This window comes from Lissotriton vulgaris, chromosome 5, assembly GCF_964263255.1.
Source record: "Lissotriton vulgaris chromosome 5, aLisVul1.2, whole genome shotgun sequence".
In the NCBI taxonomy this organism is placed as follows: Eukaryota; Metazoa; Chordata; class Amphibia; order Caudata; family Salamandridae; genus Lissotriton; species Lissotriton vulgaris.
Window position 1 is genome coordinate 1,700,281,161 of NC_141693.1, and position 18,860 is coordinate 1,700,300,020.

The 18,860-nt window shown below is 48.2% G+C and overlaps 1 protein-coding gene across 10 annotated transcripts in view; it reads left to right on the forward strand.

Annotated features, from left to right (window-relative positions):
• The window catches only part of LOC147716990 (myosin light chain kinase, smooth muscle-like), an 828,743-nt gene that overhangs the window by 181,337 nt on the left and 628,546 nt on the right, over positions 1–18,860 (forward strand). For all 10 annotated transcript variants that reach the window (XM_086923858.1, XM_086923849.1, XM_086923852.1 and 7 more), the window contains exon 2: positions 10,595–10,643. The gene's annotated coding sequence lies outside the window, so the exon portion shown is untranslated. The remainder of the gene's footprint in view (positions 1–10,594; positions 10,644–18,860) is intronic.

Genomic DNA, 18,860 nt, shown 5'->3' on the forward strand with positions numbered 1-18,860 from the left:
TTCCACGGACTCTGCCTCTCATTAATTGAGCTATCCTTTTAACTTATAATTGTATGGAAAAATGATACGGTAATTTTATTTACCACAGTTCTGTGCGGTGGACCCTGGGCGTGCGACGGCGCCCCGTTATCCTACGGGCGGTTGGTTACCTGGACAACCGGGGGTCACTTGAACGCTCCGCCCCTCGTAGGGGGGGGTGAGCTAGAGGGTGGACCGATGGTTCACCGGAGAGGGGAGGGGCTATCCACCACAACCGCTAAGCACCGTCTGGCCAAGGCCGCGGGCTACTTGGCCTATCGGGTGGCAAGCTGCGAGGGGCGGCTTGCCTTTGGATCATCTGTAACCCACCATGTTTTGGCATACGTATGCTAATAAACCTGCAGCTACTTTTTCCCAACAACAAGTTGTCTTGTCTGCTTATTTATTGTGGTACAACATGATTATTGGGGGGATGGTGTGCGGGCCGATATTGGCACTATGAGGTTGACAGAGCGCTGATCCCTGAGGATGACGGGGCTCAAGCAAGGAACAATTGGATGGTCTCTGACCTGCCGTACACCAGGCAGGCTCCTTCCAAATCCATGGGAGCAAAACCCCTTCCACAGGCATGGACTATTAAATAGCCAGAGCTTGTGTGCTTCCCTCAGTGAGACACCCCAGAGGCTGAGCACGAGCAGAGAGAGAGCAGCGAGAGGTAAACCCAGGCTGATGGAACAACCCAGGAGTAAGCAGGGTGGAAAGGAGACAAGCTCCAAGTGTCAGAAAGAGGCAGAGGGATAGCACAAGAGGATCTGAAGGAGGTGCTTTTAGCAAATCACAGCTGTGCAAACTGTGAGTATTTGAGCTCTTTTGGGGTGGGGAGGCGTGGGGGAAAGTGCGGCTAAAACCCAGTATGATTTGCTAAAGTAGTAAGTAGTGGAGGGAGGGAGGGAAAGCACTGGAACTGGAAGCATAGTTTTTGTAGAGGAAAAAGAAAAAATCCTGCCACAATGGGTATCTGGGATAAGTACATCCCTCGGGGCAGGCAAGAGTGAATGAGAGTTGATCCTGAGGGGCGTCTTCATCGTTAAACCGCATAATACATGTACAACCTCTCTGGTGGTGGGCAGAGTTTTGGGGTAGGGCCAATGTGTGCGAGGGGTCAGTTTGTGCGAGAGCAAGATATCTTAGAGTTAAACACGAAGTGCCCCTAGTACATGAGTGACCTGCCGCCTCAAACTGCACCACAGCTAGTGAGTATAGCACGTAACGTTACTATGATGCAGTGACAAGAGGAGTTGGCCTAATGGGCCCGGCGCCGCAGGACGCCGCTGGGCCTTCCTCGGGCTATGGATCGTCACCAGTGGACCTTACGACCCCCCCGGCGTCGGTCCGTGTGGTGTCACCTCTGGCGCTGTCCTCGGGTGGCGCCGTCCCCGATACCTCCTTTGCTTCGGTTCCGGCGTCGGGAAGGCGCCTATCGGCGCCGCACCTGACGCCGTTTGGAGATTTTTACTTCTATGAACCGACCTCATACAATTACAACCCTGAGTCTCAGGAGATGGGTGATGAGGAGGATTGGGAGGGGTCTGAGGACCCTCTGACCAAGGATTGTCAGTCTGATATGGACTGGGCAGGAGACCTTGGGGAGGCCAGTGGCCTGGACACCTCTCCAGACACTGGATTTGTCTCTCCTCCTACCGTGGCTTCGGAGGAGGGAGCTACCTATGGTGTGGTGTTGACGAGGGCTGCCAAGGCCTTGGGCCTTAAGCTCCCCGTCGCGGCCGTGAGGACTAACCTCCTCACATAGGTTCTTAAGCCACAGTCATGCTCAATGGAGCCTCTGCTGCCATTTAATGAGGCCTTGACCGACGTTCTTTTGGGCACTTGGTTCAGGCCCGCTACGGGTTCGCCCGTAGATAGGAACGTGGCCAGACGCCACCGCCCGGCTCCGGGCGACCCATGTTTCCTGTCCTCCCACCCCACCCCCGAGAGTCTGGTCATCCAGGCCTCTAATTCCCAGACCGCATTCCCGACGGCCCCGCCGGACAGGAAATCCAAGAGATACGAGAATTATGGAAAGAAGATATTCTCATCCCTTAGTTTGGGACTGCGGTCTTCCAACACCGAATGCCTCTTGGGCCGCTACACCCACTCTCTGTGGGAGACGGTGGCGGAAGTGCTGCCAGAGTGCCCGTGGAGGTACGGGCCAAACTCGGCCAAGCCCTTGTGGAGGGCCGGGACGCAGCCAAGTATTCCATCAGGTGTGGGCTGGATACTACTGACTCGCTAGGCAGAGCGATGGCTACGACAGTGGCGGTCAGACGCCACGCCTGGCTGAGATCCGCCAATTTTTCGGCAGACGTCCAGAACACTCTGATGGACATGCCGTTCGATGGCCGTCGCCTCTTTGGCGACAAGGCGGACCACGCGCTTGAGCGCTTTAAGGACTCCAGGGCTACGGCCAAGTCCTTGGGCCTCTCGGCCCGCGCCAGCAAACGGGTGCCTTTCGCTCCTTTCGTGGCCAAGGAAGGGGCGTCCCCACACGTGCCGCCAGCCACTCGCCGCAGACTATCGTCCAGCGCGGCGGCGGCCGTGGAAACCGCCGCGGAGGCGGTCGGGGAACCAGGCGGAGTAAGTCCACACCTGCCCCCGTGGCATCCACCTCTAAACCCTCCTAGTCCGTGCTTTCCGCCCATGTGACGCCAGTGGGAGTCAGGGTTCGCCATCACCACTTTCACTGGTGCACTGTCACTTCGGACAGGTGGGTGCTGCAGATCGTCCGGAGGGGCTACTCCCTCCCCTTCGAGACGACTCCTCAAGCCATGCCACCGCAACACCACCGCGTAACGGGGGATCACTTGCGGCTCCTGCAGGAGGAAGTTTTGGCCCTCTTGGCCAAGGGGGCCATCGAGCGCGTTCCTGGGCCAGAAGTAGGACGTGGTTGCTACTCCCACTACTTTCTGGTACCCAAGAAGGGCAAAGGGGGCCTACGCCCTATCTTGGATCTGAGGAACGTCAACGGCTTCCTCCGGAAGGAGAAGTTCAAAATGCTGACTCTGGCTCAGGTCTTAGCTGCCCTAGACCCAGGAGACTGGATGGTAGCGTTGGACTTGAAGGACGCGAATTTCCACATCCCCGTCCAGCCGGCCCACCGGAGTTACCTGCGGTTCACGGTAGGCCCCGAGCACTTTCAGTTTACCGTGCTCCCTTTCGGCCTTACCAGCGCCCCACGGGTGTTCACGAAGGTGATGGCGGTGGTCGCAGCTCATCTGCGCAGGTTAAGGGTGTCAGTCTTCCCCTACCTAGACGACTGGTTGTTGAAGGCGGGCTCGCCCCAGACAGTCGTCAGCCACCTCCAGACTACGGCGGATCTCCTGCACCAGCTGGGATTTTCCATCAATGTGCCGAAGTCACACCTGTGCCCCTCTCAGAAGCTCCTTTTCAACGGAGCGGTTCTCGACTCTGCGCAGTTTCGGGTTTACCCGCCGGAACAGCAGGTTCGGGATATACAGGCTCTGATTCTGATCTTCTGGCCTTTATCCCGAGTTTCGGTCAGGTTGACGCTGCGGCTTCTGGGGCTGATGGCCTCCTGCATCTTTCTGGTGTATCACGCATGGTGGCGGATGCGGGCTCTGCAGTGGGACCTGAAGTTTCAGTGGGCCCAGCATCAGGGCAACCTGTCCGACCATGTCCTGATCTCGGAGGGCACTGCGAGACAGCTGCAGTGGTGGCTCATGGACCGCGATTGGGTCAACGGCAGATCCCTCTCCCTTCCCCAACCGGAGCACGTAGTTGTGACGGACACGTCCCTCCATGGCTGGGGAGGCCACTTGGGAGAGGCAGAGATCAGAGGCCTCTGGTTTCTGGCGGAGTCCCGGCTCCATCCCAATCTGTTGGAGCTGCGGGCGATTCGTCTGGCACTGAAGGCATTCCTCCCGTCTGTCCGAGGGAGTGTAGTGCAAGTGTTCACGGTCATCAACACCGCCATGTGGTACTGCAACAAACAGGGCGGGGTGGGGTCGTGGACCCTCTGCCAGGAGGCTCTGCGCCTCTGGCAATGGCTGGAACATCAGGGCGTGACTCTGATGGTTCAACACCTGGCAGGTTCTCTGAACGCCAGGGCGGACGAACTCAGCCGACGGTGCTCGATGGATCACGAATGGCGTCTGAACTCGGACGTGGCGCAAGGCCTTTTTCTGAGATGGGGAGAGCCTTGGTTAGATCTATTCGCCACCGAAGAGAACGCGCAATGTCATCAATTCTGTGCGTTGGAATTTCCAAGGCGGCACTCGCTCGGAGACGCTTTTCGTCGCGAGTGGAGCTGCGGTCTGTTGTACGCCTTTTCGCCTACACCACTTCTGCCCAGAGTGCTGAAGAAGATCAAGCGCGACCGGACACAAGTCATCCTTGTGGCTCCGGACTGGGCACGAAGGTACTGGTATCCCGAGCTACTCAGTATGTCAGTCGATCCCCCGGTTCGTCTGCCTCTTCAGGAGGACCTTCTGTTGCAACAGATGGGGACGGTCCTCCACCCGAACCTGCTCAGTCTCCACCTCCATGCTTGGAGATTGAGCGGCGACAGTTGAGGCCATCTGACTTGCCTCCTGAAGTGTGTAACATCATTCTGGCAGCCAGGCGTCCCTCCACAAAGTCGGTATACGCCTGCAGGTGGAACAAATTTGTGGCATGGTGCACAGCAAAGGCTGTGGATCCCCTCAATGCCCCTCTTTCTGAGGTTCTCCTCTTTCTTCTCTCTCTTGCCCAGCAGGGCTCTGCTCTGGGCACTGTCAAGGGCTATCTTTCAGCTCTTTCAGCCTTTCTGAGGCTGCCTGACCAACCTTCTTTGTTCAAGTCCCCCATCGTTAATCGATTCCTGAAGGGCATCACTCATACCTTTCCTCCGGTTTCCTTCGTGATGCCTCAGTGGGACTTGAACCTGGTTCTTACGTTTCTGATGTGCGCTCCCTTTGAGCCACTTCACAACTGTCCTCTTCGCCTTCTTTCTTTGAAGACTGCCTTCCTGGTAGCCATCACCTCTGCCATGAGAGTGAGTGAGCTCCAGGCTCTATCTTGTAAGCCTCCTTTCCTTTCAGTCCATCCGGACAAGGTTGTGTTACGGACAAGGCCCTCCATCCTACCCAAGGTAGTCACGGCCTTCCACATTGGGCAATCCATCACGTTGCCCACCTTCTTTCCGCCTCCTTACCCCTCGAGATAGGAGGAGAGGCTCCACCGTCTGGACCCAAAACGTGCGCTCTCATTTTATCTGAATCGCACACAACAGTTCCGGGTGGATGATCAACTCTTTATGGGATACGCGGGCGCTAAGAAAGGGAAAGCGGTGCACAAGCGGACCATCTCCCGGTGGATTATCTTGTGTATCCAGGCGTGTTACTCCTTGGCTAAGAAGGAACCCCTTGTTGGGCTGAGGGCTCATTCCACTCGAGCCACGGCCACCACAACTGCCTTGGGCCGAGGTGTGCCCTTGCAGGACATTTGCCAGGCGGCTACGTGGGCCTTGCTGCACACGTTTGCAAGACACTATTGCCTGGACAGTCAAGTCCGGAGGGACGGCTACTTTGACCGTTCCGTCCTCCAGGACTTTCTGGTGTGATTATTGGTTCGCAGACCCACCACCACGGGGATGGTATTGCTGGGGTATCTATTCTAAGGTAAGGAATCTATCACTAACGTGTCTCTTTCAGATGCACAAGTTACTACTTGTGTAACGATAAGAGACATTAGTTAGTGATAGATTCCTTACCGACCCACCCATCCTACCCGTTCTGCGAACCGATATCTAGGGTTAAGGTCATCCCCTTTCAGGGCCCTAGTTTCATGGCACCAGTGTTGGTTTTTGGCATGGCTCTGTGCTTCTGGCGCGGAAAAGCTGTGTCTAAGAACTGACGTCAGCATGCGGAGGCGGCGTCTAAGTACTCCGACGACGTCATCACGGCGCCCACGACGCTGCCGACGGACGCGGAGCTCCAGACGACGCCTACCGACGCGCAAGGGTACTGCTACGCAAAAGTTTCCGGATCCAGTCTGACGCCTGGGGATATTCTAAGGTAAGGAATCTATCACTAACTAATGTCTCTTACAGATATATCGTTACACAAGTAGTAACTTGTGCGAATAGCTTAAACTCTTATTGCATTGCAAATGCTTGTTGAAAGGTTCCAGTGCATGACTGTTAACCTCAGTTCGACATCACAGACCATCTGAGTAAGTGCATCGTGAACTGGAGACTGTTCCTAGTTTGCACAGTGCAAATACCATTCTGATCTTCCCGCATTATCACCAGTGATTGATTGTTGTGTTAACTTGCTTAAATACCCATAAGTTAAAGTGTATGTACAGAAAGCTAAGTGGGTTAATGAACATAAGAATAACATTAAAACCGGACAAGCAGGATCACAAGTTGCAATACTTTTCAAGGAGGCCAGACTCAATATAAGTCAAGTATTTAGATACTCGCAATTATGTTACCCAACGGTGGGAAGTGTCGCAAGCTCAAATGGAATAATAAGAAAAATCTTTTGGATGAAAAATTCGATGTATTAGCTTTTAAAGGCCAAAACAGAAAACTTGGATTTGAGATAAGTCCCCAATGTTTCACATTGGGTGCATTGCAGTTTTTCTATCTTGACATACTACAGAAAGAGAAGAGTTAATTTGCAAATGCATAGTCATCCGATCACTGATCTCTATAAGAAAATAGTTACTTCGTAGCAAGAAGGTCAGCTGATCACAGAACCCCTATGGACTTATGGGTGGAAGAAGCATACTCTGAAGCAAATGGAGTCCATTCAGAACTGGCGTGCCTGAGAGTAACAATAAGCTTTGACACGAACTGACGTAGTTGAGTACCACACGAATAATGAAAAACACTGTAGCTTCATCACGAGTTGGAAAGTATGTAATGTATCCAATCATTTTTGGACGTGTTTAGTACCTCAACCTTTACATTTCGGCTGGTCAAACCTGCGGAAATCTGTACCGTATTTACCATACAATGTGGACTTTGGTGCGTCAAATACCAAATACTGCATTTTATTCCCTAGAAACTCATAATGGGTGCTATATATCACTCCCGATAAATATCATACCCCGCGGTATTGTTCTTTATTGGGCGCAATAAATAGCACTTATACTCGTAATGAGGCCCTGAATATAGGAACTTAAATGCACATTAGTTTTGCTTATTTTCCTTATTCAGATTTACAAAATGGAGGTTGGCACACAATGCATTGAAAGAAAATTAATGAATGTTTCATAGAAAAAAGGCATTTGCAATAAAACTTTGAATTGATAATTAACCGTTCAGATTGGAGTAAAGAGGTTATACTTCTGCGTGGTGGTTTCTATGGGAAAGTGTTCTGACAGCCTGTTGCTCAACGAAAACAGAAGGTATTCCAACATTTTGTACTCTGGTAAGAGAGATGTGATGTAGAGAAAAATGATTTAAAGATCTTTATTCTCACGTAATATAATACATTGAAAATACCAAGGTTCACAAACTGCTGCTGCTCGTGGAGACATTAACTTTTAAAGTGTAACCATGGCAGTGAGCCAGCGCAATCACAAGTTTTAGTGGGACATGGGTACACATGTTTGGTGAGCCACCCTCACCCACAAATGGATGTTATTATTTTTGATTTTTTTTGTATAGCATACTAACACCGGAAGTGGAGTCTCTTGGTGCTGGGAAATACTGCTGACCAAAGTGGAATTGAGAGTTTATTATCTGCTATTGTACAGCAAGGTTGTTTAGGTTTTTCTAAAATTCAACAGCGACAGTAGAGAGTAGATATCAATGGAAATAGAATTCCAAGTGCTCGCTCCCAGAATCTGAAAGGAGAACCATGAGGAATGCTGCATAAGCTGATCTTAAATTACCAGAAGGAATGTAATTGTAATTTTTTGGGTGAAGAGGGCAGGAATTCCATTATTGATCTTGTGCATGATGCAGGACTTGTTAAAGATTATACCCTTCCTTACAGGCAGCCAATGAAGTTGCTATGGTGGGTATTCACTGAATCACATTTTATAAGCCCATAGGTGCCCCTGGCTAGGTCATTCTGGATCTTTTGCAGTTTATTGATTGCTTTAAGCGGTGACCCCAAATAAGCAGAGTTGGTGTAGTCAGGTGCAATTGAACAAATGCATTGGCCAGTTGGATTTTATGAGAGTACCTAAGGAAACAATCTGTTTCAAGAGGGGTATTTGATATAGACAGGACTGGGTGACCTTGGAAATGTGAAGATCTAGGTCAATATCCATGTCTAAAGGGAAGACAAGGTTGCGTGCCAATGCGACACATTTGGGACAGCCCCATAAGTGGGGAGGCTATAAGGTATTGTCTCATTTGTTGATATGATTGTCAACAGGGAGTATTTGCATTTTAGTCAGATTGAGTTTTAAAATAATTGTAGGCAGAGCAGTCTTTGAAGTTATTTCATCCTTAGTGAGGTTGAGGAGAATCTTTGTGTCCTCAGCATAAAGGTAAGTTGTGATGTTCAGGTTATTTAACAATTTAGTCAGAGGTTGGACATATACATTAAACAGTAATGGGCACAGGAAAGAACCCTGTTGGACTCCCCACTGCAATGAACTAGCAGCTAAAAGGAAGGGGCCGAACAGAATTTGTTGTCTTCTTTTGCAAGGTGATTCCACATTCCGAGAGCCGCTGAGGAAGAATGGAGTTATCTATTGTGTCAAAGGCATTGGAGAGATCAAGGAGTATTATTACTCATGATCCTCCACTGTACATGATATATGTGAGATTGTCCATGGCTGAGGTATTCACATAGTCAGTGCCATAACCTGATGGAAACCAGCCTGGCCAGAGTCAACGTCATTGTTTTCCTCTACATAATGCCGAAGCTGATTGGTTGCCACTTTCTCAATCAATTTGGAGAGATAAGGCAGCAAGGATATATGCCTAACATTAGTGGGTTGTTTCAGGTTCAAGTTAGCCTATTTAGGTCTCAGCTGTAGACAGCACATATACTATCTCGAAGAGACATGCTGTATCTACTTTGTGGGCTTCAGCACGCCTATAGGATTCCTATTTGCTGGCTCTATTGCCACTCTCCTATTCTTTCTCCCCATTTGTCTATGGTCTGCATTTGTCATGCCTCTTCCTGTGTTCACCCTTCCCTGAGAGCAGGGACCCAGTACACTATCCCTCCACTATACCTCATTTTATGACCATTTTAGGAACTTATTATTTCTTGGTTTACAAGTCGTCCTCAGGAGCACAGGTGTTTTCATTTACCCTGAATGTCGTTTTATTTCTTATCCTGTCCTGCTTTTTATTCCCTCTGTCCATCATTGACTGCGCATGGGGAAGAGCGGGAGCAATCTGGCACAGCGGCAGCGTGGTTTTAATTTTCAAGTGTGTCACACAATTACAACATCTTTGTGCTGGCGGCACACGCTTATTGTTTCATCGCTCAAAAAAAAAACCACACAAAACAGGGTGTGCAGTGTGAGATTCTCCCCAAGCCCCTGTCTCTCTCTGTGTCTGCTCATCATGTTCGTGGCAGGGGACAGGATCCCGGGACGCAGCTTCGAGTTGAGTCCGATGCAGCCACTCCCTCCCCTGGAGTCACCTCTAACGTCATCTCTCATACATCCATTTTTTCCTTGTAGACAGTAGTGCTCACCCTTTACAGTGAAGGGTGCTTCCTATTGTATGTGGAGTGCACTCTCTGCCTGTCCCTATTATGTGTTTTGGAGATGGTATTCGCGTCCTGATGTATGTGGTGTGCGTTACACTTTGCATTAGCATGTATGCTCCCCGTTGGATGGATGGGCGCCTGCATTCTATCCCTCTTGTTTGCAGGCTCTTCCTCCTGCAAACATGGGCCTTCCTCGTGCACATGTGGGTGTGTGTAGTCTTCGCCGTTCATACACATATGCGCATGGCTTTACTCCCAGTTGCGCTGCATTTAGTAGTGCTCTCTTATGCCTTAATTAAGCCTTCCTCACTGTATTTGTTCCTTGTTTCCCCTCATTGTGTTTTTTTTTTATATGGACATGCTTACCTTTTCTGTAACCATGACATATCTGCCCTGTGCTACTGTGCTTTCTTCCCATTTGTACTTCTGTATTTGTAATATTTCTGTGAAAACATGCCTTCTCTTCCCTTATAGTTGATCCTCCCGCTACTTACGCTTTCCAAGTAAAAAAAAAAAGCACTCATCCATTGCGGCATGCAAAGTTCTTTAAATTATTGTAACATACTTGCTAGCCTTTGTCCACAACCTGATTCCCCGTTGCAACGCCCCTTTTGTTGTGTCTGTAAATGTGGCACTCTATTGCAGAGACTGATTGGCTATGCCAATGCTTGTCTGAATTATGATAGAAATAGCTGAAAGAGGTGTTAATAATCTGGTTTATATCACCAGTAATATAAGCACCAACGGACATAAGATAACAAGCAGCCGGATGTCCAGGGAGCCAGAAGGTTTAGTGGTAGCAATAAGTTTCAGACAATGTGCTTCAGGAAGTTGTTATGCATGTAATAAAACTAAATTATGATCTTTTCACAGTGAAGATATTATGTCAAACACTAAGGCTGTGTTCTCTTTCATTTTGCCTGCAGATAAGCATTCAAGGACGGGTGATATGAAGGGCCAAAGTTCTGAGTTCCGGTAAGTAATAGCTTATGAAGCAATAGATCATGTTTTTAACATTCGGCCTTCAACTGAGGGTGTTTATTATGTATATTTGATATATGTAATGAGCATATACCTGTTCAGCTGCCCATTGAAAGCAATGGAGCTGCAGAGCACTGTTAATGATGCTAGAGGTCTTCTGCCTGAACATTCACATGTTCTTCCTATTAACTTCAGTGAATTGCCACTGAGAAATGGGTGGGTTGTAAAGGAGACACTGCTTTTAATGTCCCTTAGTGGCTCCCCATGACTGTAGTGGGTGATTTCTCCCTCCCACAATCTACCCCTGCTGTGACAGCGGGAGCCAAACTCTTATGCCAGCTGAGGCTACCGGGGATGTGAGCTCAGCATATCATCATGGGGGTCCACCAAGATGAGCAATAGCTTGAGACTACCATTGATGACCGGGCTGAATACCGCCCCGCCCCATTGACATCGAAGGACCTGATTACAAGTGGCCCGTTAAGTTTCAATCCCTGCACAAACACCTGTTTCACAGGAATCGCAATTAGAATCGGTAAGGTGTTTATTGCGCCCCTTAATTTCCAGGGCCGTACATAGATACAGTGCATTTTCCTTGTTTGCATAGAGCACACCTTTTAAAAGGTGCGCTTGACTCAAACAAGGAAAATGCGCTGTATTAGGATGAATACTTTTCCCCCAGGGTAGCTGCAAACTTGCGCTGCCCTGGAGAGAGCACATTCATGTGAAAAACGGAGCGTCTGATTTGAAGCCACTCTGTGTTTCACAGTGCAGGCCGGATCCTGCCTACACTTTGAAGGAGATTAGAGATCCCCTTGCAGGCTGGTGTGGTGAGTGACTGCACCCGCCTGCAAGGGGATGTGTGGGGGTCCATGGGATCACGTTCCCCCTCCAGAAAGCTGCCATAAGGGGTTGCAAAAGGTGGCACACCTTCAGTGCGCCTCCGTACAGCTTTTTTGCCTCTGCGTCCGCGTTTATAATACAGCGTGGGCACAGAGGCTAAAGGATTTTCTCATTTGCATGGGGCAAACGCACATGCACATGAAGGAATACCCTCTGATGATAGCGCTGACGTTTTATGTGTGCCACTGTGTTAGAAATGGGGTTACCAATTCTACAGGGGGTAGCATGGAGCAGAGCGGGTAGGCCAAACTTCAGAGGACATGTGCAAAACATCCACGCAGTACCCACAGACGACACACCAGGAACACCACAAAAGAGACATGACACTGCTTCTGGTTGGAAAAAGAATAAGTATTGTATTACCTCCAACCTGCAAAGGTAAAACACAACAATAGCAGTAATCACAACGGGGCACCAACTGGCGCCAGAGCAAAGTATATCAGGGGGATTATGTACAAGGAAAATTGGGAAAGGTCAGAAAAGGTAAGTAGCCCATTAGTGTCCCGCTGATATTAAAAAAGGAATATCAGGAAATGCATAAAACATAGAATCAATATTGCAGGGCAAACTCAGGCCTTCATCCTTGGCATCACCTAGAAGCAAGCTGTAAGGGTGAAATAAGACATTAGGCAGGAACACAACCGGACTTGCGTTAGCACCTCCTGCAAAAAGAACCTCACGCACCTAGCTTCAGCACCTGGCATAGGGCAGAGCAGGCCTAAAACATGGGGCATGAAACCTTTAGCAAGATATTCAGCATACTATTAACCTTAGGCACAAGAGCATCACTTTAGCATAGCATTTGCATAGGCAACAACTTTGATATCAAGCCTAGGCATGCATCATGAGGCAGGAACACCTGCAAATAAATTTCATAGCCTGACTTGCACCCCAGGCATAAAAAGGTAACAGGAAGCCACTATTGGCTTAAAACCCTCACTAGGCATGGGTCAACCTGGTCTCCTAACACAGCCAACCAGCACTTAATTTGGGCACTGGACCAGTTCAGGGCGAACCTCAGTCACTACCTCCCCTCGGCCAGGGCCTCCTCAGCTTAACGGGGGCTAACAGGGCCCAACAGCAGTTCTCAGCAGGGGCAGGGCGGCCTCCGTTACAGCAAAGTACAAATCCCGGGGGCGGCAGTTCACCACGGAATGCTGGCACCGGGGGTTGGGTACCGACAGTATGCCCCCCCTACACAGTCTGTTTGAGCCCCACACTCACCGGGCTCTTGGCAATGTCTCCACGCTTCTGCTCCTCGCTCCGGGCTTCCTGGGCAGTAGGGTGGGAGGCAGGCACCGACAATGTGCCTCGAGGCCTCACCAGACAGACACAGACACTGCTCCCCAAGCGGAGGTGGGGTAGGCTCCTGCCCTATTTACAAGGCTGAGAGGCGGCAGGATCTGGCTCGGTAGCGCTTTGGAACACAAAAGCAGCCTCATCCAGCTGCGCAGCGCTAGCCACCACACAGCGCTTCTCCTCAGCCCAGCTCCTCATACAGTGCTTCTAGATCACAGCCCTTAGCAGGCAGCACTTATCCAGGGCCAGGCAGCCCTTCTAACAGTCCAGCGCTAGATTAAAGCTGCGCTTTGCAGGCACACACAGCAGGCAGTACAGTTCAGGCAATTTAGGACTACCCAGGGCTTCTGCAGCACAGCACTTCCAGGATTATAGCACTTCGGCATGCAGCGCCTCCTCCAGGTCCAACACTTTCAGGCACACAGCGAAAGGGGGGCGGACAGTCCCAGCAGCAAACCCCAGGGTAACACTCCTCACCTCCTGGGTGGTGGGGTCCAAGATGCTCCTTCCCTTCTCGGCGCCTCTTTGCGCAGCGCTGGCGTGGTGCAAGGTACCTGCACCTCCAGGGACCTAGGGGGGCCCTCCTTCCTCAGGAACCCGGGGGACAGAGCAGTAGGCACTACTGGGCCAGGTCAGGAAAGCGAGTGCAAATGCCCGTTGTGTCCCCAGAGAACTTCCTTAATACGGCCCCAGGTATGGTAACGAATGCATCTGTTGTTAAATTTTGGGAAGTGAAACCTACCGGCATTTAACAAGGGGAGAAGGCCCAGTATTTACTAGGTCATGTAGTTTTTGGTGTGGAAAGCACAGAAATACTCATGAGTTATTCCATGAAAATGTGTTAGATGCGATAAACATGGCATCCGATAAATTCGAACACCTCAGTGGCAGTTTTTTATCTGTTTTGATCATTATTAACCTACTCTAACACAACTTTTGAAAAGAAGCAACTGTTCTTCTCAAGCTGCCATTCTGGGCCAAAGTAGCCATGAGAGAGTGAGAAAATCAAAGCAAGGTTGTTGAAGACTTCCATAAGCATATTTTCATACTATTAATGACTTGGGCGACGCTCATTACCATAAAGGTCTTTGTCATGTTCTTCTCAAGCTGCCATTCTGGGCCAAAGTAGCCACGAGAGAGTGAGAAAATCAAAGCAAGGTTGTTGAAGACTTCCATAAGCATATTTTCATACTATTAATGACTTGGGCGACGCTCATTACCATAAAGGTCTTTGTCATGCATTCTCGTTAGGGGTCCTGTCCTTTGGCCCTGATCCTGTACCTCAGCAGTGGGTAATAAAGCCTGTCCATTAAACGTCAGAGAGTATGAGGGGGACAAATAATAGAGATGGAGCCTTGGGTGCTGTGAGTGGTAAAATTCAGTTTCATTATTTCGTGGTATATGTCATAATACAGATGTGTTTGTTAGTGGCAGAGCTGTTCACATGATTTACAAGAATTGAAAAATACTGAGTGACATTAGAACATAAGAATGTTGAGTGCTCCGTTGAAGACAGTGGAGTGCTCCGAGCTTCTAATGGCCGGTAGGAGCCAGTGCATCAACATTCCAATTTTTGTTAACAGCTGTTGCTGTGAACAAAGGCCTTACAGAGCCCAAGGGGATTTCAACCTTCTCAGGCTCCGTGAGGCCTTTGTTGTACAAATTAGAACAATCTGCCCTCTAGGGATGGAATGTTCTAATAGTCTTGGTGCAGAACTCTGTTGCGGGCTCAACCGGCCATTAAAGGCCCGCTCCCTTGTTAAAGGCCCTCGCCTTCGGCTTTGGCCTATAATGCTGTAGCTGGCACTAACTCTATATTCAATACTACCATTTGATGGTGGGGAGAAGTGTGTGTGCAGGTAGTTTGGGTACCCAGTGGGCTGTAGATCAAGGCTTTTAGGCTTGGAAGTCAGTGAAGAAGGCCTGTTAGAAGGTGATGGTTTTTATATAGCAAACAGGTAATGGCTAGAATTGGTATACCAGGCTAACTACAGGGAATCGCTGCTATTCGAAGCCCGTTTTTAGGTCTGGCATAAAGACAGCTTTATATTTGTCACCAGGCTCATGTTTTCCCCCAAAAATCATTTTAGAAGTACATACAATATAGGGGCTTTGAATCAGTCCTTTTCATCCATTGGTCAGTTCAAGTATTATTCACATTTTGCTTCCACGACCACAGCCTCCAGCATGGGGCAATAGATAAGCCCACTTCAGCCCAGCCATTGGCTCTGTTTAGTGCGAGCAGTTGCATTTTGATCTTGCACATATGCACATTTCAGTTCTAGGGCTGGAAGGCCATTCTCTACTTTTATTTCTGCTAACATTTCATGTTTTTATTTATTTTTGCTTTGTCATCTATTACTTACTCATTTCTGCTATAATTTTATTTCATGTTTTTTATTTATATTTGCCATGCCATTTTTTACATACTTACTTACATATGCATGTCACCTTTAGATGGCAGCATTTAATTTTTTTTATATTTCTTTTACTCTCTAAATGTTTATTGCAGTAGATCTGGACCTGTGGTCCACAGACCCCCTGGGAGTCTGCAACGCCTACTCAGAGAGCCCTCAACTGTTTAGAAAATGAAATACCACTAAGAATAATATAAAATATATATAAATAAAGAAGCAAAATAAAAAAATGTAAAACATTCTCTAAATGTGGAGGTATTCAAAACTGGATGGTAAACATTAAGTTGGTATCCTTAGCTTGATTCGTTGGAGCAGTGCATGTACAGCAAACAGGATATAGTACAGACGATGTGTGGACTCAATTAAAGTGTCAACAAAAAAGTGCATGCATTATCAGCAAAAAAGACGAAGACAAATGCCAGAGTTCAGCTTATTTCTTCATGTTAAGAATTAATAATGAGATTTCTAAATACTCAACCTTACCATCAGAATTAAAATTTAGATTTTTCGACATTTTATTGTGAATTAAATACAAGATTTCAATATTTGTGTATTTGTTTATTTTATACCCGACCAACCGCATGCATTCAGCGTCAGCACTGCCAAAAAGTTAGATATTAGGTGCAACTGACAGAGCACATCCCCAATAAATGGGTATACAAAAACCTTTGTCCGGCTTCCTCTCAGCCACTCCATCCCCCACCCCACGGTGTTTACGAAGGTAAGGGTGGTGTTTACAGCCCAGGTTGGTGATACAAGTATTCCCGTACACCAGCGACTATTGAAGGTAAACTTGCTACAGTCAATCAATCACCTACAGCCACTGTCATTCTGTTGTCATCCCCTGCATTCTCCTTCATTAAGCTGAATTCCTATTTTAGCTGATGCAGGGGATTCATTACACGGGGGCATCCTGGACACAGGAGCCAGGTTCTTTAGTTATGATTGCAATGTTTCAGGCTTGCTCGGGTGTTCTGTCACAAGCAGTTTTGATACATCTTGGTCCCTTGGACTCAAGCATCCAGCTGGTCCTTGTGCCTGTTGGAACATGTGGTCTCCACAGTGGACTACCTATAGTGAGCTCAGCACTGTGGTTGCCTCTTGAATATCATCTGGATTTTGGAAGAGGCAGGCCAGAACATTCAGTTGAGGTTGAAAAAGTCATCTTGGTCTGCAGCAGGCGTTCTCTCTACCCCAAACCAGGATTTACAGTAGTGATAGAGGCATTACTCCTGGATTGGGGTGGTCACCTTAGGGAGGTGGAAGTCAGAGGCCTTTGGTCGCTACTGGAGCAGAAGCATACTAATATTTTGGAGCTTTGATGCCATCCATCAAGAGAAGTCAGACAACACATAATCCGTATGGTACTACAACACACGTGGTGGTATGGCGTAGAGAGTACTGTGCAAGGAGGTGTTGATTCTTTGCTGGTGACATGACTTTCAGGAGATCTTTCTGACAATCATTGTGCAAGCTCTTTCAATGTCAGATGTCAATGTCTCTGCAGATGGTATTTGGTGGACCATTAATATGGCCTGCACCCGGACTTGATTCAAGGCATCTTCAACCAGTGAGGCATGCCTTGGATATATATTTTCGCTACACCAAGAATGCAAAGTGTCGGACATACTGCAAACTGGACTCTCTTCCTCAAGGCTTCCTGGGATGGGTATTCGGTCTGTAGTGAGACTCAAGTCTTTTATATGCCTCCCCACCTCTGTCTCTTCTGCTCCAACTCCTCAAGAAGGTCAGGAGGTACTAATCCCAACTCATTCTGGTACTCCTGGTTTGACCCAGGACAGTGTGGTACTCAGACCATGGCAGTCTGAATTTTTGGTCTGTACTGCATCTACCTCTTAAGAGGACCTTCTTTCCCAACAACCTGAATATCCACAACCTACAACCCCTGAGTAGAGATTGAGCAAAAATAGCTGAGCAGGTTTGATGTCATTCTTTCTGCTTGGTACCAAACCCCTTTATTGTAGTTGTTAAGTGAAGTTTGTGGCCTGGTTAGGAGAACACCTGGTTAATCTGCACCAGGCAATGCTTCTTGATGTTCTGATGTTTGTTTTGTCACCAGTCCAGCAAGGCGTTGCTGTAGGCAGCATTAAAGGTTATTTGTCAGCCTTTTTAGCCTGACCAACCTTCGTTATTGAAGTTGTAAAAGGTATTACTCTTAGGTTCCCACCTGCACTCTTTATTATGTCTCAATAGGACCTTGATCCTTCAATTCTTGATGTGCCCGCCCTTCAGACCAATGCACAGTTATTCATTGAGATTGCTGACCATTAAAGATGTATTCCTCAATGCAATAAGTGAGCTGCATTCACATCAGTCCATTATCAGAATACCACATTCTTCCTTGACAAACTGGTGCTACGGGCCAGTGTTTCCTTTCTACCAAAGGTTGTGTCATCCTTCTATGTCAGAAATGCCATCACTCTCTCTATTTTTGTTTGCCAACCACATCCCACTAAAGAGGGGAATGAGAGGCTCTACCGGTTGGACCCAAAAAGCGCAGATATTTTTTACATTTGTGCATTGAGACTCTTGGGGTCGATGACTAACTATTCATTGGTTTTGCCAGTGCATTGCTAAAAATGGAAGGCCAGTTCAAATGGAGACCTCTCCAAGAGGGATCATCCTGTGGATAAAGCATGTTATACTTTGGCCTGAAAGGAATCTCCTGGGGGACTTCTGGTCTATTCTACCAGAGACAGAGCTGCCACCAAAGCACTGTTGATGGGTGTTTTGATGTTATATATCTGCTGGGAGGCCACATGAGCATCTTTTCCTACCTTCTCCAGGCATTACTGTCTAAATTGCCAAGTCTGAAGAGAGAGCAGTTTCACCAGCTTAGTTCTGCAGGACTTTCTGTTGTAAAGGCCTCAGGCACTCTGCCTTTTAGGTGGTACTACTATGTTATCCTTTTAAAAGGTGAGAACTCTGCAGTTAGAAGTATCCTTCAGAAGAACAAGTTACTTACCTTTGGTAATGCACCTTCTGGTGGATACTTTCTCTATCCACAGATTCCTCGCCACCCTCTCTCCTCCCAGATATGCAGAGGAAAACGTTTGGGGTTCTGGACAGGTCCTAAATTAGGTTTGGCACGGTTTCAACTTTGCAATCTATAAGGATATAGCCACGTCTGAGGCCATAAAAGAGTTCAATAGGAAAACTGAAGTCAGCATGCAGGGGTGACGTCTATATACGGTTTGTTGCCATCACCTCTGGAGACAGTGAGATGCTGCAGCAGAGTCCAGTGGTGCCACCTTTCAGTGTGCAGGAGCAATTGCTGGAAATGTTTTGGAACCAGTCTGGCAACTGAGGAAATTCAAAGGATGAGGTATCCATCAGAAGCCAAATGTAAGTAAGTTGTTCACCGGACAATTGATAGGGGAATTTCCAGTCCACTGATGGCGAAAGGGTGGTTTATGACATGGCAAAATATACACGTTTACCTGCCTGGTTGAGAAAGCGCCACATGGAGGCTCTTATGTGCTTGTCAATTTAGCCCGACAGACTGATCCAGAGATCTTCAAATGCCCTGGAACATTAGTGACACAACCCCCAGGAGCCACTTATTCATGCA